Source organism: Mauremys reevesii, linkage group 16 (genome assembly GCF_016161935.1).
Source record: "Mauremys reevesii isolate NIE-2019 linkage group 16, ASM1616193v1, whole genome shotgun sequence".
Lineage (NCBI taxonomy): Eukaryota > Metazoa > Chordata > Testudines > Geoemydidae > Mauremys > Mauremys reevesii.
This window is the reverse complement of record NC_052638.1, coordinates 28,935,890-28,960,790: the sequence shown is the minus strand read 5'-3', so window position 1 is coordinate 28,960,790 and position 24,901 is coordinate 28,935,890. Positions and strand designations below refer to the sequence as shown.

At 38.6% G+C, this 24,901-nt stretch overlaps 1 long non-coding RNA gene across 5 annotated transcripts in view; it reads left to right on the top strand.

Annotated features, from left to right (window-relative positions):
- LOC120384611 overlaps positions 1–24,901 on the top strand; it is an 87,358-nt gene that overhangs the window by 44,059 nt on the left and 18,398 nt on the right. For 4 of the 5 annotated variants that reach the window (XR_005588973.1, XR_005588972.1, XR_005588974.1 and 1 more), the window contains one exon: positions 10,183–10,356. This is a non-coding gene — a long non-coding RNA (uncharacterized LOC120384611). The remainder of the gene's footprint in view (positions 1–10,182; positions 10,357–24,901) is intronic. The other variant, XR_005588976.1, reaches the window with a different exon arrangement.

The window sequence follows — 24,901 nt, the reverse complement described above, 5'->3', positions numbered from 1 at the left end:
AGCAACGTTGTTTTGAACACACTGAGACAAATTCCACCTAGGCACTGAGTATACATGCAGGCATGCCTTCTAAGCTGTTACTGGAAAAGGAAGGATAGAGAAGACTTCTCTGCCTCAGTTCTGGCTCTCTTCCAAACTGAGGGAGAAGGGCACCCTTCCTTAACTGAGCCAAAGAAAGGTACTCTGTGTCAGAGTTTGCAGGGGTGTATATGAGAGTTCTGGAACATAGGGCCGGTCTAAGTCAATATAACTTACGTCGCTCATATGAAAAAGTGCTCCCCCTCCCCCGTCCAAATGATGCAAGTTTTGCACTGTCCATACTGGCGCTATGTCTGTGGGAGATGCTCTCCTGCCGAAATAGCTTCTATTTCTCACCGAAGTGGAGTAATTATACCAATGGGAGAGCACTATCCCATCGGTATAGCATGTCTTCACCAAACACGCTACAGCGGTACAGCTGCATTGGTGCAATTGTGCTGATGTAGTGCTGTCGTGTAGACTTACCCATGGCAATGCTCTTCTCCTTGCAGATTATTTGTACTTCTTTCAAGAATAAACTGTGTGTAACGTGCATACATGAGCCCAGTGTGGAGAACATTAGCTCTTTATTTAATCTAAGCCTGTATTGAGAGTAAAGCGTATAGAGACAGATTTTGGTTCTGAGCATGGAAATTATATGATATACTTACAGTAAAAGCAGAAGGAATAGCATCTCTGACAGCCTCTGAAAGACAAAATTGGTGAAATATTGATTAGAGAAGCTTGTTTGTACTGTTCAGAGATCAAAAGGGAAAAATACAGTCCATAACATTCACTGTTTTTTAATTATGAACTCCAATTAAATGATGCAGAATAATCTGCTCCATTCCATCTGGCAGCTATGAAGGGAGAGAGAACAGCAGTTAGTGACATTAATCAAGGTTTGAAGAAGACAGGTTCAAGTTTAAAATAAAAGATGAGTTGGAGACAAGCTAAGTATTTAGCTTTTGAATAGCATTCCAAAAATATTGTGTCTGACAGGAGTAAGATGAGCATAGCTGTTTACAGTAGCACTTGGATTGTTGGCATTTTCTAGATTTACAGTCAGATGATTATCATACAGGGTACACATATAGCAAATATCAACTACTACCTTATTTTCTGCTAGTTACCCATGCCATCAATCAGAGTAACCTTTTGAGAGATGGTGAAATCCTGGCTAGTTGAAAACACCTCACTGTTGCAAGACACCAGATGGCTGGCTTGGGAGGAGCAGGAAATTAATTGTCATACCGTTACATTTTTAAGAAAGCCCAGCATAATATTTATTCATTCAATCTACTGCAATTATACAACAGATTGTGAAAAAACACTAACCTTATTAATAGATAATGCTATTTACTATATAATACTGTACATACCATGCATTAGTATATTTTGATCAAAATACTAGACTAGAGAAATATTCAGCCCTGGCAATAGGAAAGAATGCTCAACATATAATATGCTGCATGCAGTGTAGTTGTCTCTCTAATATCCTGGGACCAACATGGCTACAAGTTGAGCAAGGTAATATCTTTTATTGGCCAAGTTCTGTTGGTGAGAGACACAGAATTTGGTCCAATCAAAAATATTACCTCACCCATTTTGACCATATAATATACTTGGAAGTTTTATTTAACTTGAGCATTCACATTCCACTGTGAAGAATTTGTACATCACCATTACCATATAAATGGGCATGACTCTCTGTAGCCTTGCACCTTGCAGGCATTTATACCAAAAGTGTCCAGTTCTACTATTCTGATTTGTTGGCATTGTATACAACTTTGCACTGTTCTAAATGTCTGCCAAGGTACAGAGCAACAGAAAACCAACGTCCGTGTGTTACTTTTCTGATTCACAAAGGATTACCTCAGAAGGGTTTTGACATAAGCATAAAACATCAGTTACTTTTAGAAAGCTTTATTTCACACCATGTGCCAAATTACCCACTAGGTAACTCTATTGGCATCCATGGTGTTTTGACAGCATAGAACTAGGTCCCATGAACAGAGGAGTGTCAAATAATCAGTATGCCAGTGCTGCATTTGTATAAGTAGTATCACATCTTGGAGAATGAGTGATGCTTTTGGCTAGTGTTTTAGACAACAACTGACATTCATTCTAATCCTTATAAAATGATGTCATGTTTTTAGTACAATACATGCACTTACCAGGATTGTTGGTAAGGGGAATCAAATATACTAATTTGCGTAGGCTGATTAACTTGCTTTTCCTTGTACTGTCAGATTTATATATGTTGCTTCACTTCATCATATTTCATTAAGGATTGTGTAAAGGTTATCAATGCAGCACAGTATGAAAAACGTGATATATAATGTATCTAGGCAAAACTCCCATTAAAGTCAAAGGACAGCAGTCTGGGCCCTTTACTTGGGTGGCATTTTATTGTTTATTTTGTTGTTCTCTGTCTTTCTTACTCTGCTTCATATGTTTGAATACAATGAGAATACTCTGAGTTCACTGGGACTATTCTCAGTTGTAAAGTTCCACATCTGTGGAAGGACCTGTCTCCATTTAATTGTTGGTTTGAGCTAAAACTTGAGTTTTGCTCCTAACCTTAACCTGGTTCACACACAGGAAAATCTCTAGTTTGAATTCAGTGGTACTTTAAACTCAAGCTGGCTGATCTGACTACTGACACTTGAGCTAATAATGAAGTGGGAATGCAGCAGCTCCAAACCACCACTGCTAATCCCATCACTTTGATAATCCAATCACTCTGTGCTGCTAATCAAATTACGCTGAGTAGCTCCAGTGTAGTGTGTCAATGTGTGGTCACTCTCACTTAATTAAGGTGTGGCCTACACTTGAAAGTTTTATAATGGCATAGCTACCTCAGTCAGAGATGTGAAAAAACACATGCCTAATTAACGCACCTATGCCAACACAAATCCCAGTGTGGACGCAGCTATGATGTTTACAGAACAGTGCTTCTATTGACATTGGCCTGGTCTACACTTAAAAGTTAGGTCAACATAGCTAAACCACACAGGTGTGAAAAAGAAACTTTCATGAGCCTATAACTCCCTCCCTCCCTCCTCCCTGTCGACATAGCTATTGTCGCTTGGACTGATGGAAAAATTCCTTTGGTCAGTGTAGGCTGCTTCTACACTATGTTGTTATGCAATGTAGCCTGTAAGGTGTAGACATCCCCCTTGGCTAACTCAAGTGGAGTAACTTGAGCTAATTGTTGCAGTGAAGATAAATCCTTAGTTTCTGCAACATTGGGGTCTTTGTCCAAGATTTTCAAAAGTAATCCATGATTTTGTGTACCTCCGTTTTGGGTGCATAGCACAGATCTTAAAGAGACCTGATTTTTAGAAAGCTCTGAATATCCACCCAGTGGAAGTCAGGTTCCTTTAAGTTGTCTCAAGCTGAGAACTCAAAAACTGGGCACCTGAAATCACTCTTGAAAATCTTCACTTTCTGTGTTGCTTCTTAAGGAGTTATTTATTTCTTTAATAGTCTATTCAGTTGTATATACAATATGCACCTTTTATTTGTTTGCTTTTTGTTTGGTTGGTTTGGGGGTTTTGTTTTGGCTGATTGTTGTTGCTGTTTTTTTGGTTTTTTTTAATGTGGCTTCACAACACGTAAGACTGAGTGATGAAGAGTTTGAGGAATGCTGATATACTTTTATCCAAATCTTTTGTCACATCTTTGAAAACCAATGATGGCCTCATGAAATAAAACAATGCAGATTATTCAAAATCCATTCCTACAGATTATCTGGATTGATAGTAAAAATATATTTCTATTATTCTGCTAGAATTTTTTGAAAAGATAAGATTGTATAGTCAATATTTAGTACTTTTTCTGCCCTGGACTGAACTGGACAAGACATAGGCATAAATAATTATAGTAAAATGGCATATGGAAAAAAAAAGTTATATTAGGGTTTTTTTTTATCTTAATATTCGTGTTCTTCTGCTAGCCCAGCATTTTAAACAGGTAAACGTTTATTCAGTATGACCAAGAAACAATTTGTTGGGTTTTTTTCCTGCTTCTTAATTGGGAGAGTAATTGGGTTCATTAAGCCCTGTCAGTGTAACTATATAGAGTTAAATACTGCTATATATTCATTTTGTTAAAGTAACGTGGAAAAAAATTACCAAGAATACAATGTGACAGGAGAGGTTGGGCAGAACTGAGATTGTACTTCTACAAGGGAAAGGTGGTGAAAAAAGCATTTTGAATGATTGAAACCAATAGAGCATTTCTGTTGAAACTAAAGATCAGTGTCAGTGGAGCATTACCTTAAACATCTGGCTGTGTCATAGATTTATACTGTAAAATAAATAATACTAAGCTCTTGAAGAAATCCACATTAAGGTGGAGACTTGAATCTAGAAAAATATGGGAAATATGGAAATAAGTGTGAAACTGCTATTTCTTGCTACAAAGATTCCCATCACACTTAAACTCCTTCTCTTGCCCTCTTAAGCTTTATCTTTTTTTCCTTAAATATTGGAGACTTACATCTTTTATTATTGTGAAGTTTGGGAGAGGGGAAGAGATTTAATGATCCATTTTCATATTACAAATGCTAACTACCTCCTGGAACAATGGAAGTAAAATATTATGCAAACACAGTTCCTGACATTGAGGTAAATTCCTGAACTTGAGAGCAACATGCATAACTGAAGGAACTGAAGCTATTGTTCGTGGAGCCAGGTGATATGTGTGTGATTAAACTTGAAGTATATTTCCCCTTTCTCCCCATTCTTTCTCTTCTTCACTTCTCTCCCTCCACACTTATCCTCTGGGTGGAAAAATCTCAGATTTTCTCCCTGTCAGAAGCAGTTTTTAAGAGGCGGGATCCTGGATCCATTGAGCCTTGCTTTGCTTTAGGTGGTAATTTCCTGTGGTATGGGAGCCTGGCTGAAGTGTCCACCACCAAAAAACAGAACTGAGTAAGACCTCTGCTCACCATCCAATAGGAGTTTTGTGAAGCCTCATTGTTTGAAAATCTTCACATGGAAAGTCCTAGAGCTGAGCACAGTATTATTGTTATTAACACTAAGCAAATAGAAATCTTTGTGCATTTCCAACATGAAACTTTGTTTGAAACAACAGCTAGGGACAAGTCATGTGATGTGCCACCCATGCTTAAAATTAGAGATATTGCTGAAAACAACAGGTGAGAACAACCTGTAGAACTATATTCAAATAAGTTGCTGGTGAAGCTCTTACTGTTAATACCAATGCTACATCTTTTATGGGAATACAGGACTTCCATCTCTGGAGATGTCATACAGCACCTTTCATTAGCACCTAATTCACTTTACAAATAGCAAAGTGTGTATGTGGAGGGAAATTTTGGAACTAAATCAAAAGGAAAATATGAATGGCAAGAGTAGGAAATAACATAGCAAGTCAGCAATTTGCATGGCTAATAAGTGAGCATTGCTTCTGATACAATATTACAGTAATGGAACCCTGCAACTTGTTTCACACATTTTTCCCCATAGCAACATCTTTGAAAAACTCGTTTGCAAGTCTCTATTCTTCTTTACTTTCACTTTCTTCCTTGCCAGGAAACACATGCCAAGTCTTTTATGAGCTCACCATTCCAATATACTAAATAGTTGTTTGTTAAACAATATGGTCAGTCACCTGCTCAGGATTAGAAGCATATGGTAAGAGTGTGATTTCAATAAAGAAAGTCAGCTGTCCTGTCTTAGCAACAGAATTCTTAGTTTGATTCTTACATGGAGCTTTTCATTAAATTCATTAATCTTCAATAATGTCTGTGCAAAGGAGACAGATAATCCTTAATGAAAAGGTCTTTTCTTAGGATCAGCTGGACTGAAAGTATTGAGTTTGCATTAAAAAAGTGTCTGTTTTGAATCACTATTATCTCTTGAGAAAGCTGATTTGATTTCGTTTTCTTTACCAAGCTAAACTTCACCTTTGCTTGGACTCTTTTTTTTAAAATTTGCATAAACCACTAGCTATCTTCCCCTTCATATACAAGACCTGCACTATTCAGCTTGCTGAAATGTGCACATGAGTAGGAGCATTACTGGAATCAAATTGGGAGTCCTAAAGCCAGTCTGAGATGTACATGAGTTACCCAGGTGGAAAGTGTTATGCCTTTGAAATCTGCACTGGGATCTAACAGGCAGTAGATATTCCCATTGTGTTAATTCGCTTGAAAGAATTTACTATTATCCTATACTCCCCCGGCATAGTCTTGTACAACAGTTCTTTGCATTAGTGGTATATTAATACTTACTTCTTATCAATATATGTTGGCTAGATAGCCTGTCTAATATAAAACTCCATTAGCCTATAAGACTTGGCTAACACATACAAAGAGTGTCCATTAACATACTTGTGCTAGTACTGTACATGATGAAATGGAAACATAATCTAGTTATCTAAATAACTTGCTATTTATCAGAGCTCATATTTCCTCCTAGCAGCATGTAAGCGTGGCAGTAACAATTGCCTGATCAAATGAGGACCAGGACAATAATTCCTGACAATAAAATTCAGCTTGACACTCACCATAATAAATCCATTAAAACTTCCCTAGAGAGTTGCCAGTGAATATAAATTGGAAAAAAATTATTTCAATTATTTTGGATACGATCCTACTCTTATGACGGTTAATGGCAAAAATCCCATTGATTTCAACAAGCACAAAATTTAGTCCTATCAGGACCACACAAGTGGTCTGATTAGTTGTAACAGGTCCAAAACATTTGATTTTATAGGATTTAAGAAAAAATGATACGTAAAGGGGGGAGTGAGCATGTGTCATGTATCCATGAAGCTGCAAGAGCTCCCACTGAGTGCTGTTTAATATACACCTCTACCTCGATATAACACTGTCCTTGGGAGCCAAAAAATCTTACCACGTTATGGGTGAAACCGTTTTATATTGAACTTGCTTTGATCCACCAGAGTGCGCAGCCCCCCCCCCCCCCGGAGCACTGCTTTACTGTGTTATATCCAAATTCGTGTTATATCGGGTGGTGTTATATCGAGGTAGCGGTGTAGTTGTTTTCAGTATTTATTTTGTGTGGGGTTTTTTCATCTTTATAAGCTTCTTGGCCAGCTAAACAAATATTGATTCAGCAGTTTCCAAAGGAATCTGCTTATAAATGCCATAAAATCTTACTCTCATTTTCCCCTTTATTTCATGCCAGCGGATATACTATTACTTCATAGTGGGGAAAAATCAACCTTATGTTTTAAAATATTGGTAAAACTAAGTCTAGAACCAAATAGGAATACTTACATGCAAGCCTAAATCACTATCTTGACTATCCACTATCTGAAGTTGGGAGTGAAGCTCTGTAAAAATCAGCAGTTTTGGTAAGCAGGGCTCTCTATAAAGTTTCTTAGATTTAGATTCAAAGTGAAGTTCAGATGGGTCTATCAACACCACAAGTTTCATGAAAACCATAAATAAGCTCAAATTCCCTTGAAAGTCGGCTCAGCTACTATCAAAATATTTATGAATCTCAGCATATATTTTGGAAGCTCTGGTTTTGAGGCTGTAATAAAACCCTAAAATAAATAAGCTTTGGAAATCATGAAGAAACCACTATGCATGTAGTCTATTTTTCCAAGATGCCTCTTAGAGACTTTCAGCATTAAGTGGAAGTAACGTTTTTACCCACTCCTCTCACTCTAATTTCACATGCAATGCATGTATATATTTATTATTGAATGCCTCATCTCTCTACTATATTTCAGTGTGACCTTTAATGTTCACATTGTAATTCTGATATAGTCATCTATATAGAATTCAATAATTTTCTTACCAAGAAAAAAAAAACTGTATTACCTGTTCCAGGAGACAGAGAAGTTGCTGTCTTTGGACCATATTCTGCCCTCAGAATCCCATTGTCTTGAAAATGACTCTTTAAATGATGAATTACTAGGCAAAGGAAAGTAGATGAAGGGGGAAGTGTGTGATATTTGTGTTATATCCTGAAAGCATACTAATACAGCACAGTCTGGTAACAAATCTGCTGTGTTTACAGTATATAAATATTTTTTTTAAATACTGAACATTGAAATTTTATATAAATCTATGTAAACTTTTAAAGCACATATTAATCCCTCTATTTACATCAGTATTTCTGCTGATGCTTTAAAATTAAAACAAAAAGGAATATTTCTCCAATTTCAATTTAAATACAAGTTCCTGCTTCTTGGAACAGGTTTAAAGGGCAATAGAATTCCCATTAGTTAAAAAGATTTACATATGGATTTTAAAAATTTGATCTGTGTGTGTGTGTGAGGGGGGGCTGCTATGTGTGGGTTAAAAAACTAATACAGTTGCCATAACAATACAGTTGCCAGATCTTATGTTCCTTAATATACAACTACACACAAAAACTATGTTAAAAACATTATTAAGGTTGCAAACCAAGCATAGAAATATTAGCAAATGCCAAAATTAAGATTGCCAGACACCCAGCATGCAAAAATTGAAGACCAAATGGTTAAAGTATGCAAAGTTAGGTGCAACTGAGAACAAGATCTTTATAATGAGAAGTATTGAGCAATCTTAATAGATGATACTACCTGGTCTGCCTATAATTATATACAAAAACTATGTTAAAAGAATTTTATTAATGTTGGATAAACAAGCACTAAAAAGTTAGAAATGGAGGAATTGAAACTGACTGTGTAACCTTTCTTCTGTCTCTTCTTTGTATGCATTATGATACAATTTTAAATATATATTATTTTTTCTAAAATAATCCGAGGCAGAGAAAATTTCAACTTGAATGGTTAGAGTTTGTCAGTTGAAAACAGGGGCTTATTATAGAAAGTCTTAGGCATTCTTATTAGTAGGGGGCAGTAACAGTACCTTATACAACTTGACAATGTTTTTTTTTTCTATTTCAACCATAAATTCTCTAGCACGAGGTTCCCAAACTTGGTTCTTGGCTTGTTCAGGGTAAGCCCCTGGCGGGCCGCGAGACACTTTATTTACCTCAGTGTCCAAAGGTACGGCGTCTCACAGCTCCTAGTGGCTGCGGTTCACTGTTCCCAGCCAATGGGAGCTGCGGGAAGCAGGGGCCAGGCCCGTGCCGCTTCCCGCAGCTCCCATTGTCCGGGAATGGTGAACTGGGGCCACTGGGATGTGTGAGCGGTCGGACCTGCGGACGCTCAGGTAAACAAAGCATCTCGTGGCCCACTGGGGCTTACCCTGAACAAGCCAAGAACCAAGTTTGGGAACCCCTGCTGTAGCGACAGATAATGGATAGATATTCATCTCTGATGTAGAGACATAGAGTTAAGTATAGATATATCAGGAATGAATTTGGCCTAGTTTAGAAATGTACCCACTGTGTTCCACCCCATTCAGAAAATGAGGACAAATCCCTTGCAGCTCCCAGAAGATGTAACTTATTGCCACAGGGAGATAAAACAGAGATTTCTGTTGTTTAAAAACTTTGTATACACCAAGGAACTCTGCTTATGACTTGAGTGGTTGCAATATGGATTTTATTTTCCTGTGGAACATTGAACATTATTGTATGTCATGTAATTAATAACACTGTACAATGGTTAGTCCTTGTGAAAAAGAAATAAACACGTGAGTGAGTAGTGAAACACAGCATGTGTATGTTAAATGTACATGTGGATATGAGGTGAGTACTGAGTGATATTTATAACAATTTCTTGTTTTCAATAGAAAAAAATTAAAAATTCTCATAGCAACATGTTGAATATGAGCCAGATTCAATAAAAATTATATGTCTGACTTCCTTATTGAAAAACATCACTACAAATTGATTATTCTCACAACTAGATACATTTTGTATTGAATGTGTGTATCTAAGTTAATTGAGGTTGACCAGGAGTTCAGATTTTTGGCCACTTGCTTATGTGTAAAATGAAAAACTAGGTTTACCTCTTTTCATCTGATCTGCCCTTTTTAGGAACCAAAAAGCATCTTCATATGTATGTAAGTATATTATGACATCCTTGCTGGGAGACTATGTATTTTTCATATTTTATGAGGCATAATACGGGGTTCATTTTTAATGTAGACTAACATCTCAGAGAGTAATCATATTCAGAGATTCTTCTTTTCCTATTGTATGGTCACCAGAGAACACAAATATCACCTTAATTCAATACCCTCTTCGGTTCCCAAAACAGGCCTTTGCAATATCTCTGTAGGATGAAGGTAAGCCCAATGGCTTAGGTCTCTGTATCCTCAGTGGACTGAAGAAATGAGATGAGATCATAAACCACACAGACAATCCTGAAGGTACTGGAGCAGAGTGGGATAGAATAGAACAAGATCTTCCAGACCCCAGAAGATATCTCTAGGTAAGTAAACAGAGGGGACAACCTGTCCCATACTCCTTCTGAGGACTCAATGAGCCAGAATGTTCTTCTCAATTCTGCCTATGGGGGTACCATATCAGGGCAGGACATTTCACTTCCTCCCATTCTATGTGGTTAAGTGCCTAGTGAGTTCCTATCAACAGCAGAGAAGATGGTCTAAAATCAGACATGAATTACAAGCTTCTCTCGCCATTATCCTGTCCCAGTAAAATTCCAGTGATGCCAGAAAATATCATACAGCCTCTATATAAATCCATGGTACCCCCACATCTTGAATACTGTGTACAGATGTGGTTGCCCCAGCACCCCAAAAAGATGTATTGGAATTGAAAAAGGTTCAGAAAAAGGCAACAAAAATGGGAAAGGGTATGGAACAGCTTCCGTATGTGGAAAGATTAATAAGACTGGGACTTTTCAGTTTGGAAAAGAGATGACTAAGAGGGGATATGATTGAGGTCTCCAAAATCATGACTGGTGTGGAGAAAGTAAATAAGGAAGTGTTATTTACTCCTTCTCATAACACAAGAACTATGGGTCACCAACTGAAATTAATAGGCAGCTAGTTTAAAACAAACAAAAGGAAGGGTTTTTTTTCACAGAACACACAATCAGTAGAACAATTTGCTGGAGGACGTTGTGAAGGCCAAGACTATAACAGAGTTTAAAAAAGAACTAGATAAGTTCATGGAGGATAGGTCCATCAATGGCTATTAGCCAGGATGGGCAGGGATGGTGTCCCTAGCCTCTGTTTGCCAGAAGTTGGGAATGAGAACAGGGGATGGATCACTTGATGATTACCTGTTCTGTTCATTCCCTTCGGGGCATCTGGTATTGGACACTGTCAGAAGACAGGATACTGGGCTAGATGGACCTTTGGTCTGACCCAGTATGGCACTTCTTATGTTATTTTCTTATGTTCTTATGTTTAAGTACCCACATTGGGAAACTTATCTGCTCCTAGGCTTTTCAATGTAGCAAAGCAATTATAACGTGATCAAATGGCTGGGACTTGAAGCTAGACAGAATCAGACTGGAAATAAGACATACATGTTTAACAATGAGGGTAATTAACCATGGGAATAATTTTCTGAGGACTATGGTGGATTCTTCATCTCTGGCAGTTTTAAAATCAAGAATGGATTTATTTTTTCTAAAATATATGGTCTAAGAATTATTTTGGGGGAGTTCTATTCCCTATGTTATACAGGAGGTCAACAAAGAATCACACGATCCCTTCTAGCCTTGAAATTTATGACTCTATAGGCAATAATTCATAATTAAAAAACAACTCAAAATAACTAGCAACAGAGACTTACGAGAAGGCTAAAACATTTTTCCAAGAAGAAAAAGAAAATACTGACATGTTTATCAATAATGCACATTGTGTTCTTTGGAGAGAAGGAACTATCAACATTCAGTTTACTCAATAGGCAAGAGCACCAAATCCAATAGTTTTGCTTTTATGTGCATGAAACAATCATCAGAAGATAAAGCTCAATTAAAAAAAAATCACACTTTCAATTAGTTCTAGAATCTCATCTCCTTCAGAAGAGCATGACAACTATTAGTTCTGCCTTACAGAAACATTTTAGATGCACAAGTATCCACTATAGTAACAGATCAGTGGGGGCTGTGTGCATGAACTCAAGTCAGATATGTCCCAAAGTTTGCCATGTGCAGAAAATTGTTAATTCATTGATAGAACTATGAAAATAAAATAATATTTAACATTAGGCCCACTTAACTGAGCCGTGGGTTGAAGGCTGAATGCCAAGAATGTGAGTTGAGTATGTCCAGAGGTTGGTACATCAGCAAGCCTACTTCTTCTAGCTAGTGTTCCTTGTCTTCTAACATCTGCCCCCTTTCCATAACAAACAATTTTTGGGACCCCCAAAAGATATCTGAGGTAAGAAGGGGTATCCCAAGACTTGTGAAGGAGAGGGAGAAGCTGCATGGTAAGGAGAGGATATCTAGGGGCAGTTTCCACTTGGATATTGAAGATCATCAGTCTGGAATTTCCAACTGAACTTGAAGGTTGGTTCATTTCCAACTCCTATGAAACACATTGCAGCATTCATTTCATGAACTGCTTCATGAATTGAATTGTGCCTATCTTTTGTTCTGTATCCCAAATCTGCTTTAGGCCTTGAGCCGGCAAACTACGTAAGTATGTGCCTAACGTTAAACATATGAGCAGACTCATTGACTTCTCACATGCTTAGAGTTTATCACATGCTTAAGTGATTTTTGGATCAGGATCTTAAATTAGAATAGAAAAATCTAATTGAAAAGAAAGTTGCAAAGTGATGTACTCTGGACAATAGCGTTGCTGGTAAATAATGGCCTTATATAGCTCATCCACAGTAGTTTTCTATTAATTTTAATTTAAAAGCCTTTTAGCAGAATCAGTAAAGAAGTGTGCACATGTAGAGCTACCTTTAGGCCTTTTCATTATTTGTCTCAGATATAAATGGAATTTAATCAAGAGATTGTTAAATCACAGAGAAAGCAAGTTTTCATGTATACCCTCATCTATAGAAGATGATCATGAGTTTCCAAACAGAACCTAGTGACTTAATTAGAAGAATGATTAACACATTCAAGTAGCCCGAGAAACTGTTCAGTGATGGAGGTATTTTTCACCAGTACAGTGTTGCTTGCCTAAAGTATAGGAGAAATGGCTTTCAATGGATGGCACTAAAGCTGTTTTTTAAAACTGTAGAGAGAAATGAATCCATTCACAGCACATGCTACAGCAGTTAAATCTGTCTTTTCCCTTTCTGAGCACAGGCACAAAAATAGTCCTTTGTTAACCAAGAAGATTGAATTCTTTCTCATTATATTTTATGTGAGTTTCACAGATGTAACCAAAATCACAATTTGGCTTATATTGGCTAACAGGGTTATTTTTGTGCCCACTTTGGGAGACACAGCTTTAGTTGCTATAGCATGTAATCTGTGAAGCTTGTATTCTCTCTCTAATTTTGAAAAACAGCCATGGGTGCCCTTCTTTGAGAGCTACTCCATCTTTTACCAAGGGTAGAGAGAGAGAGAGTATCCCAAGGGATCACTCAGTAGGTAGTGGCACCTTAAAGACTAACAAATTTATTTCAGCATGAGCTTTCGTGAGCTGCAGCTCACTTCTTCGGATGCATAGAATGGAACACACAGACAGGGGATATTTATACATACAGAGAACATGAAAAGGTGGAAGTATGCATACCTTTTCATGTTCTCTGTATGTATAAATATCCCCTGTCTGTGTGTTCCATTCTATGCATCCGAAGAAGTGAGCTGCAGCTCACGAAAGCTCATGCTAAAATAAATTTGTTAGTCTTTAAGGTGCCACAAGTACTCCTGGTTTTTTTTTGCGGATACAGACTAACACGGCTGCTACTCTGAAACCTGTCAGTAGCTAGTGTCTCTTTCACATCCTTTTCAACTTTCATATATAAAAACATGACTCTTTGGGCTAGGATGTGCCTTTTCTGAGGCCTAAGCAGCTAGAGTGCTTCTTTTTCTTAAAAGAAACCATAAATAACAAGATAGTCCATCTGGTTCCTCACCTCTCAAGTTCTCCTTCAATGGCTGTTTTCTCACACTGATGCAGGTATAAAATTATCCTGCTAGCTGGTGAGTCCCCTCCCCTAGGGATTTACTCCCAGCTTAGTAGGTCTCACTCTTCTCATATGAACAGACTCCTGTATTAGAGCTGGGTGGGAAATGTTTTTCCCATCCTCTGAGAATTTTTAAGATTTTGAAAATTGTTCTTATCCCAAATCTGGACAAAAGGTGTATCTTCAAAATTTTTGCGAATACAAAATCCCCCCCCTAAAAAATTAGATCAACTCAATCAGAATATTTAGATTCATTTTAATTTTGACCCTTTTCATTACTATTATTTTATTGTTTTCTCTTGTAAACTAGAATTTAAAATTCAGATGAAAAGTAATTTGGGCCCCAAACCTGGAATTTTCCATTCTGACAATGTCAAAGCAGGATGGTTTGACAATTTAGACCCCCCACCCCCACCAACCGTAAACATGAAATGTATTGACCCTAACAGATAAGGGTATTTTACAATGAAAAAACTTTTATTAAAAAAATCCCAACCATCTCTAACCCAACGTTCTCTAACACTTGCTGGCCAGTGTTGCCCTCTTGTTGTGAGTTACTTGAATAACTATAATGTGGCTCTTTCATGTTAAAATTTCCACAGTGAAAGTCGTCTTCTTTTTCCTAATGATAAAGTGCAGCTGGATTTGTTTGTGTGTGTGAGTTTCAATTTTTAGAGAAGTCTTGCACAGCAGTAGACTAGTTAAGTCTTGGTCTGTGTTTCTTGTTTCTAATGTTAATTTAGCTTGTTTAGGGGTCCCTAAAAACTCCAGATCTCAACAGGCCAGGTCTAGCTCTTTGTGAACACAATCTCTGGCTATTGCTGCTTCTTAATGCCTTGATCCAGGAAAGCATTAACTCACATGTTTAAGTTTACATACATGCTTTATGCCATTCCTATCAGCAAGGCATATACACACATGCATGCATTGTCTCACTGGAGATTATGGGAGTTGTGCACATGCTTTAAGTGCTTTGCTGAATAGGGATTTGTTTACTCATGAGCTTAAGGTTAAGCATTGGGTGGTGAGGAGGGAACATCTGGGAGCCAGGGGTCTAGGAACAGAAAGAAATTCTACCCTCTATAGAATTAGGGAGGCAGAACCCGGCAGCCCTGCTTGGAGGAAAGACCAGAAGGTCTGAACTAAGCATAACCCAAAAGGGTCTTAATTGCCCCTCTCTATGCCTCATATCTCCTTTGGGTGGCAGCAGGTATTAGAATTAAGATGGATGGGTGCAGCTGATACCTCTTTGAGCTTGTTTCAGGCTCCATGAAGCATTAGGCAGACATCAGTTCAACTCTGGTCATGCTTTCAAGATTTTCTTTGCACACCCATGATGAAAACTTGATTTTTAAAAAAATAAATAAATGAAAGATGAAATGATGAACTCATCATATGGCTCCAGAACTGGGTCTTTAGGTATGGGCCTTAAGCCAGTCCTGGAGATCAGTGGGGATGTCGCAAGGTAGGGAGGTAAATGAAATGTTGCTGCTGGGATATGAGCAGGTAAGGCTAGTTGAGATCTCTTCTACTGCAGGATTGAGACTGACTCCTTTTTTTTTTTTATGACATTGTACAGTTTTTCTTATAGTAATTAAAATACTTTACAAAGTACAGAAAATAGGGCAGGACTTCTCTTGAAAAGTCCAGCCAGTCCCAGAGGGAAAATACAAAGTCCATGAGACTGCTTTGTGCGAAGTCTGATAGAAGTTTCCAGATTCAGGTAAAAGAGAACATGATCTTGTTGTTCTTTTATGCTACTATTTTTTCAGACATATGTTAATTATGCTTTATTCTCTGGAAAATATGCCAATGGATTTTTGTTGTTTTAAATGAGTGGTTTTGCCTGTAGGTGAGATATTTGATTATGGAAATACTACAGATGGAGTTAATGTAACAGATATCCAGAAAGCATGGCTTATAGCCCATGCTGTAAACTGAAATGATTCAAATGATGTCTGGTGGGACGATGAGTTTATACCCAGAACTAGAAGCATATGCATGTCAAGATGACGAGAACAGCAGTTTGCTTAAAATAATTAAAAACCTGGGATAATACCGTTGTTTTTGTGGTTGTTTAAATAAGAATCTGTTCTCTTTAGAAGTCTGCACACATGATTTCCATCAAGATACTTGCCTTAAATAAGCCTTGACTGAGCTTGATGAGGCAATCTGAAACTCATGATCCTTTCCCCCAACCTTGTCCTCTTTGATAGCCTGCACTGATTAAAATCACTTGGATTAGTGCAATTTGCTGAAACACTACCAGGATGAGGCTTCCATGATGACTGCAACAAGAGACTCTTGTATGTGCTATGCTGAAACCCTCTCATTATTATTAGGTCTGTGAAGTTCATGATGCAAATGATAAGCTGGATTGTCTGATGGTCTGTAGGTTTCTTAATTCTATAGCATACAACAATGGTGTGTTTTTAATCTCTTCACAGGAAAGAAAGACTAGAGCAATCATTGGGCTGATTAATTCATTATTTTTTCAGGGGCACTATGCTCTCTATCCCAAACCTTCTGACCACTAATTAATTCCTAGTATCCATTAATGGTTTGCATCATTCATGGATGATAATACAGTGAGAAATGCTTATGATATTATTACACATTTGACCGTTTTGTCTAGCTGTATTTTAGATTCTGTTAGTCTATGGCTCTGCTATGAAAGTTTGCTCCAAGTGAGAACACCGTAAATTACAAAGTTCTAAAACTGGAGACAGGTTTTTCCCCAAACCTTATTTGAAAATATCTGTCTGGCTACTTTTTTGTTGAGTGAAATACAGTAACATTTAAAGATTGTGTTTTTAAGTCAATGCAGCTTTGATTGCTTTAACTAGTTCAAGCTATGAGAGGGGTTATTATAGTGACCATGTTCCTTCATGTATTTCATTTTGAATGTTTTTTTCCTTTTACTGTGCATGTATCAGCATTTTCATTTAACATTTCGTAGTGATATTTTATGATGCACAACTGTAAATATATTGATCTAGTCACATGCATGACTGATTCCTATTAAAGCATGTACATAGATGGAGGAAGCACCTCTCTTGTGTGTGTTCCCCAGTTCCATTGACTGAAAAGACTGTGGTTCCAAGCTTCCAAAGGCTTGTGAGTATTTCATATGAGTAAAGTTATTCACTGGCAATTTTTTAGCTGGCTTTGCTGTATTTTGAATTGGCTTGGGCTACACAAGTTTCAGTGAAGACATGAAAGACTGTCATTGCCTCTCCAGCTATAGATTAACAAGACATCCAGGAGAGCTTGTAACAATTCAGATAAAACCATGTTTCATCAGAATTTGCTGATTTGGCAAAATTGAAATGATCCACAGAACCAGACTGATTTAATCAAAGTTCTGATGAAAACCTGCTTGATTTCTAATGGAAACTTACCCACCCATCTTCTTGGTCCTTCCGGGGGGCAGGGGAGGAGGGCTGGAGCCTGGGCTTTCAGGGACCACAACTCTAATCAGAGCAAAACCAAATTTTGAAATAACTAAATCTTTCATGAATGGAATTATCTCCAGATCTAGTGTCCAGTGTAAATGGTCTTGTGAACAACTTTTTACTCTACTGAAAACTTCTCTAGTCATTTCTGATGATAGAAAGTTAAACACACAATACTCTTGATTCTCTTCTATCCCGCTCTAATGTTTCTTCATATGGTGGAAAGACTCTGTAGTTAGCAAATGCTAATGTTAGAAAAGATTAGAGGTTATATTTGTCCAGAAGCAAAGAAGGTTTGGAATAGAATATTAACAGAGCATCTTCTCTATCTGTAAATTATTCTGATTTTTAAGAGGAATTATTTTTTAAAAAGAAATTCTTGGAGCTGAAGAATGTTACATTCTAATTAATAAGTGTGCCCTTAACTTCAAGCACACAAGTAGTGTCACTGATTTTATTGGGATTACTCACATGCTTAAAGTTAGTGACATGCTCATGTGCTTTTCTGAATTGGAGCAAAAAAATATATAGGATTATTTTTCAAACAGGTAAAATATCTCAAGCCAGTGGAAACATTTAAATGTGACCATTGCCTCTACTTTAAATAACAGAACAAACTATCTTTTCACATTTGTAAATCTACATTTTAGACTTCCCCTTTTTAATTTTTGGAGGTTTTACATAATACCGAGTTGCTTTCAGGCACCTGTACATCCTAGCATACATATTTATATCCTATATGGCTCACATAGACAGAATAAAGATTACAACCATTTATCAGGTACTTGGGAAAGTTGGGAGTAAAATAAGAAACTTACAAAATTACTTCTCAGGTCCTTTCTTCATGCTGAAAGTCTAAGCTAAAGGTTTATAACTTTTTATGTATGAATAATTCATTTTTTCTGCTACATTGTAAATATAAACATTTCTTTCTGAGAAAAGAAAATTGTGGCAAACTATAAATTACATTATACACACACAATATTTATTCTATTTAAAAGGTATCGAATAATTCTCTCAATGAACTTCTCAGGTTTTACCTCAGTGTTCACTTAACAGTTAATTCAGGTTTGCATGACATTACAACTAATATCTTGCTGATATTATTAAGCAATTTTTTCTTTTAAGTACAGTGTCCGAGGCTGAACCTTGCTCATTCATGATTTATTAAGCAAATAGTGATTGCTGGTCCTTATTCCTGCCATCAGACCTGCATGAACTGGCCTCTGCAGAGTGTCTTGAAGTCAATGCAGCTCCATGTGGGGCAGGGCTCCACCCACCTGCATGCATCTGCATTTAGGCACAGGCTTTGGTTTATAGAGTGGCGGATAGACAAGGTTTTGAGAAGTTTGTTTTACATGGTACAGTCCTGTGTCTCCTGGTACTTACTGTAAGCACAGCAAACTACTGTAGCAGTGAAGCATCTCATCCTCCAGTTCCTACACTTTCAAAATTCCCAAATCATTAGAAGCTTTGAATGTGCAAAACCTGCAAATTCTTCTGTATGAAACAGAAAAAAAAATAAAACAAAAAACAAGGCCGCTTGAAGTCACGTCACTTTTGTATTTAAAAAAAAAAAACAAAAAACCACAGCCGTTTTTACTGGTACCCTAAACTGCCTTAACTGCCTGGCCAACAGACTATACAAAAAGAAAAATCATAGCGGCCGTGCTTGGATTTACAGTACAATGTCAAGCTTTAAAGGGTATATCATAAGGCTACCAAAAAAATAAAAGAATAAGGCTGTGTGAACTTTCCACCTGGATTTATAATCATATGCAAACTGGGTCAGTTAGTACTATATCAGGCTGTACTCTGTGTAACTTTAAAGTCCCACTGAAAACACAGTGAAGAAGAAAATCACAATTTGCAAAGACTTTTTTCTGTGGATTAGCAGATCAAATATTTTCATTACTTAATGTTACAACTCCATTAAAAGAGTAAGTGGTTTTATCTGTTGGCTTCCTGACAGTAATGTATTCCTTACCTATTAAACTGTGCTGGAGACCTTGCTGTGAATGGGTCCCACGTATCATGACAACTTTTTTAAATAATTGCATTTTTTGAGAAAATTGACCTATTTCTTTATTCCTGAGGATAAACTCAAGCTCTGACTATTACAACCCAACAATAAAACCACTTTAAAGGAAATGACCTCTTCTGAACTGTATGATTAAGGAGAGTTGCTGAAAGATGGAATGTGTTAAGTCCTTACTTAATATAATTCTCCTGTTCCTTTCTGTGGCTATGTTCTTGTTGTTATGGCATGTTTACACTACAGTAGTTCCTGGGGTGCAAATCAGGATTGAGGCCCCATTGTGGTAAGTACTTATCAGACTCATACCATCTGAGCACATGGACCCTGCTCCAAAGAGATTGTGGTAAGTAGACAGGTATTGTATGAAGGAATCAAAAATAAAATAGTATTGGCTCCCTGGCTATGTCAATTTAAAAATGGTCTGTTGGGGCTAGGTTCTGATTCTAAGAAAAGCTCCAAGCAAGGAGTAATGTGCAAGCCTCTTCGCCTCAGGAGCACCTGTGGGAGGTAGTGTGACTCAGTTGTTGCTCTCAGGCATGATTCCTCCTTGGGCCTGGGTGTTAATAATCTATTCTTGGCCTATACCCCTATATGCTCCGGGGTTGGCTCAACTACTCTGAGCAGTGAATACGAGGATTTGAAGCAAGGCTCTGCCCATTCCCCATTCCATGCCCTCCTGCCTTGGGGTGGCAGTAAGTTGGTGAGTAGCCTAATGTACCATACATAACTCTTCTAAAGGGTGGCATATGCCAGGCAGAGCTGTAAGGGGCCACTTACTCCCCTGCATGGACTTGTAGTCTAAGCCACAACCTGGCTTGTAATGGTATTAAAATGGGAGGTGCTGGTTTGACAATTAACACGTTATCTCTGTATTGCACAAATAACTCTGGAGCTGCAAAACTAAACCAAAATAACTTCTATCTGATCCTCCTGTGGATCCCGCTGTCATTGATGACAATGTCAAATTCCCACTGACTTTGAGGGGAGCCTGATCAGTCATATGTAAAGATATGAAAAAGGTAGCATATGTCTGAGCCTTTTGAAAACCTAACACACCCATGCAGGTAATAAAGAAGTTATATGCACGCCCTTATCTTCTGCTTAATACCCACACCAGTAGTTTGTGCATGGCAGGGAGATCCAATCTCTAGCTGGGCAGGGGTCGAGAGTGATTTTTGGCTGGATTCTGACTCCTCAACACTGGCCCAGCTGAGCCAACACAGAGGTGGAAGGAAGCTGTATCAAGAAAGCACTGCCCCAGCATCATTTCTCCCTGGAGCAAATGGGAAGCACAGTCTGAACTGTGGCTCTCTGAGACATAGCTTAGCCTATCCTCTGCTCCTGAAGCAGTACAGCTGCACATTACCCCTTATTCCAGCTGGATTGCAGGGGGCCAACCCAGCCTTTAATAGTTCACATTGTCCTTTCATTCATCTTGATCTCACAGGCTTTTACTGCATGGATTTCCATCAGTGGAGTCAACAACTGAAGTAAAGTAGAATGCCTAACAGCAATGCTGATGGATTCCAGATAAAGGGCAATTGTTTTAGAGAGGTAGTTAGAAAACTAGGATTATCCCATTTGATAAAAGGCTGTAGGTTAATAAAATGAAAGTAAGATATCACAGAATATACCTTTGGAAAGCTTATAAAAGTGCCTCATTTTTAATTTAAAGATTCACATGGTAAAATAAGCACTTTAAAGAGTAACATAATTTAGAGTAAGTATCATGCTAAAGGGCATATTTCTGCATGACTTCCCTTAATAGCTATAGTCTACAGCCTAATTCAGACTTTCAGATTATTGCAGTGCAAGGGATTTTTATTTTTTATGGTTGTACGGTAAACTATTTCATTCCTAGGATGGTAAACACATGATTTCTGTTGACTTTGTAAGCTATAATCACGTAATTGGAAACAACTGCTAACATAAAATTAATTAATGTATTGGAGTTGGAAAATTTCAGATACCTGAAGAGTTTATGCAGTTTAAAAACAAAAAGTAGATTTGCTGTCCATTGTTTTGGACACAGTTCATCTTGCATTTGTACAACTAATCACCAGTTCATGAATCAATCAAAAGATTTTTATAGTGTAACTTTGACATAAATTACTCAGGATTAAATAGGAAAAATGGATCAAGTAGGATCTATATCCTTAGTCATGGTCATTGGCAGTAATTTCCTTTTTCCACTTCTCCCCACCTCCTTTATTAAAAAAGAGATCTAGATCACTGCCTACAATATTTTGATATATAAGTAGAGTAAAAACAGATATAAACCTATACCATCTGAGTTAAATTCACTCCTCGGTGCTCCCTCGCAAAGATGGAGTGTGTCCCGAATTAAGGAATCTTCAGAGGGTTGCGTTGTATGGAATTCATCGAAACACAGACATAACCCTGGCGTGTCTACCATATAACCCTTTGGGAAATCTGTGTTTAAGACCATAGATTAAAATACTGACCACTGCCAGTCAGTACTGCCTAAATAGGGTTTTTTAGCTGATGGACTGATGTAATTACACATATAGCAGCTTTTCCTTTGGGCTACCTTAAAAGTTTCTTATGCACCAGCCTGTCCAGAGCCACTGCAAAGACTACCTCATATTTGTAGCCCCTTTCTGCCAATCACTACCCCAAGTTTAGCAATTCTGTTAGGTTTAGGTGGCATGAAAGAGAGCATTAAATGAATCCGCTGTGCCCCATGTGAATTTCCCCTGGAATGCATTGCTCCCTTTATAGAAAATGAGTAAAATATTTGGAATTCTGTTTTAATCCCCCATGTATAAACTTTCATGAAATTTATATTTAAAAAATCAATTGTTGAATAAACAATTCTTTATAGTCCTGAATTTACACAAACCACTGGAATCCCTTATTTTTACTGCCAGTAATATAGCTGCATCATAAATTCTTTCATTAGGTAATACTACACTTTAAAATTCAATTATCATTTCCAATCAGAATTCTAAAGCCAGAATGTTTATCTGAAAACTCGGGCTCAAATGCAAATGAGACCACATATGAAACACTTGTCATCCCCATAACTAGAAAGCAATTGCCCACATCAGCAAATCTCCATTTAATTTTAGTTGAATTGGAATTGTATGATTGACAGCCTTTGATTAAAAGAGGGAACAATAAAATTAAATTAGTCTCTCATCTCTTAGTGCCACAGGTCAACACTCAAGGGTAATGTACTGTGTGCTGGGAAAGTGTGGAGAGAAATTCATTATATATCACCAGTTTCAGCCTATAGCTGAAGCAAAATTTTTGGTTATCACTTTCTTAATTTTCATAGGTAGAAAATCTGTTACTTTTCTGCAGTACATTGACATACTTCACCTCTTTTAATATTGTATATGGTGCTGACATGAGTTAAATTGGGTTATCTTGTGACTGTGGCACCTCACAAATTAGCTCATGACATCTCACAAAGTAATTGACAAAAATGGTGTCATTTTGTGACACAGATACTTTGTGATAGCTCCTGACTTGCCTTGTGATATATCTCATGTCCTCACTGCACTGCCGTGTTGTTTTAGATTAAAACATGGGGAAAATGAACAAACCTAATCTGTGCATATAACAAAAACTGTGTATATGAAAAGGATGAAATCCTGCCTTTCCCTACACTGGCAGGGGCACATTCGTCCCCAAAAGCAGTGGAGCTGGTTCCATGCTGCTAAAGAAAGGATGGTAGCCCATCCATAGAGATGCTGTGCAAAGAGACTCCAGCACTCTGTGTAGTGTGCAGGGAGGTTGGAAGTGGATCTGATCAGGGACACTGTGCTAGGTCTGTCACTACACATATCGATTCTCACTTCTCTGTGTAGGCAGGCCCAGTGAGTATAGACAGGACTATGTGCCATGAAATGTAGTAGTAATTGCACCCACTGCTTGGGGGCTCTGTATTCTACAGCCAGGATGAGGAGAAGATTAGGTAGCCCCAATTCTGTGTTCAAAGTCTGTTAGACTGTGCTTGGAGAACCAGAATTTGTACAAAATGAAACATATGACACATTTTGTAACATATGGAATGACTTTTATATGTGTGGATGGTATCTAGTGACTCTCCTGGTGTTGGTATAGCATAGTACTAGGGCAGGCCTGCACAACTCGTAAAGCGGCGAGGGCCTCATTACTCCAAAGAAAACAGCTGAGGGCCGAAACCTCCTGGCTCCGCAGAAACACCCTGCCCCAGGGCCGCCCAGCCCTGCAGAAACAAATCCTCCTTCCCCAGCGCCGCCCCACCAAAACAGCTGTGGGCCAAAAAGGAAGGTTGGGGTGGGGAGGTGATACTTGATTTTAAATCAACCAGGGGCTCCCAGCTGAAGAGGTGGCTGGGAGCCCTCAGGGTCAAATCAAAGGGCCCGGGCCTCCGGCGGCTGGGGGAACCCGGCAGGGCTGGCTCTAGGTTTTTTGCTGCCCCAAGCAACAAAAAATTTGTCTGCCCCCCGTCCCAGCCCTGGACTCCCCCCTGTAAAACCCCTGCTGCCCCAGTCCTGGGCTCTCCCCCCACCCACCCACACCCCCTGCTGCCCCAGCGCTGGGCTTCCCCCTTTCCTCCCCACCAGTGCCCTCCTCCCACCCCGCTGCTGCCCCAGCCCTGGGCTCCCCCCCCCCAGAGTCCCCGCCACACCTCCTGCTGCCCTAGCCCTGGGTCACTGGTAACTCGCTCCCAGGGTGGGTCATTCAGCAGGAATTTTGGATGTGCACAAAACACGGACAGGATTGGTTCCCATATGGTTACAGAGCTGCAGTAAAGTGAAACAATTTTCAGCTTGTGTGATTGGAGGATATCTGGATGCATATTATAAGACTGTCCTCCATAAATGAGGAAAAGTTGAGGTGCCTTTATTATTCTTTTGTTCCACTCTTTCTTTCTATGGGGAATTTGCCAATGCAATATCACTGTCTTCCTTTTAAACAAACAAAAAGGCAATGGCTTTTGAAAATAGCAGTTCCAGTCCTAATAAGCATTTCTTGCTCAATTTTATCCTACTTTTTCTACAGCAAGTTACAGTAGATCAGTATATTTGATTTGGGAGAAATGAAGTAAAAGCTGCCCAAACCGAGCTTGAGCACTCCTGAATTTTGAGGTGTTCAAATCTGGAAGCCAGGTGCTGGAGGGAGGGGGGGCTGTGGGCTCTGTGGGGGAGCATGGCAGCAACGTGTCTGGAGCTGCACGGAGCCAGACATGCTGGTCTGAGTGGCACAGTAAGGGGGCTGGGGGTTGGAGAAGGGGTAGGGGGTTCTGGGGGGCAGTCAAGGGACAGGGAGCAGGGGGGGTTGGATGGGGCGGAGGTTCAGGGGGGCAGTCAGGGGACAGGCAGCAGTTGGATAGGCATGGGAGTCCCAGGGATTTATCAGGGGACAGGTAGGGGGTGGGGTCCTGGGAGGAAGTTGGGGGGAGG